Here is a 550-nt window from a genome sequence, read left to right as displayed (position 1 = left end):
ACAGCTAAAGGAAGTCTGCATCAGAACAGCATGTTGGGATATGCTGGGCACATGACAAAAACACACAGAAGACAAGGGAAGAACTTGCAATGATGCAATCATCCTTGGTAAATGCTTAATTTGCAGGGAACAACTGAGCCAAAAAAAAACATCTTGATGGAAAGTGACCTGATCAGTCAGTTTTCAAAACATCGCTCTTGAGAAGAAATATGTATGCAAAAACAAAACACAGACCTGCCTGAAAAAACGTACATTGAAAAAGTTCAGCCATTCCATATTTCAATTATCACTCCCTGCAAGCTTTCAGGATAAGAATGCAAGCTATTGTTTTCCTCATCTTATACACCAAGCAGTCCTGCGACCCTGAGGTTGTTGTTTTTTTAGTTGAATATAAACAAACCTCTCCAGGAACAGGAAGTCTAAAAAGGATGGTCCCTCAGGACAGGAAGGCATGTGAATAACTTAGAATTGAATTTGGCACAAATCTGCAGAAGCTGATTGCTCAATGCACAAAGAAATACTATACGTTATAAACACTGGAGTGGGGGGG

The sequence above is a fragment of the Natrix helvetica genome (genome assembly GCF_964273705.1).
Source record: "Natrix helvetica genome assembly, chromosome: 2".
Taxonomy (NCBI): Eukaryota; Metazoa; Chordata; class Lepidosauria; order Squamata; family Natricidae; genus Natrix; species Natrix helvetica.
Note: the sequence above shows the minus strand (reverse complement) of the source record.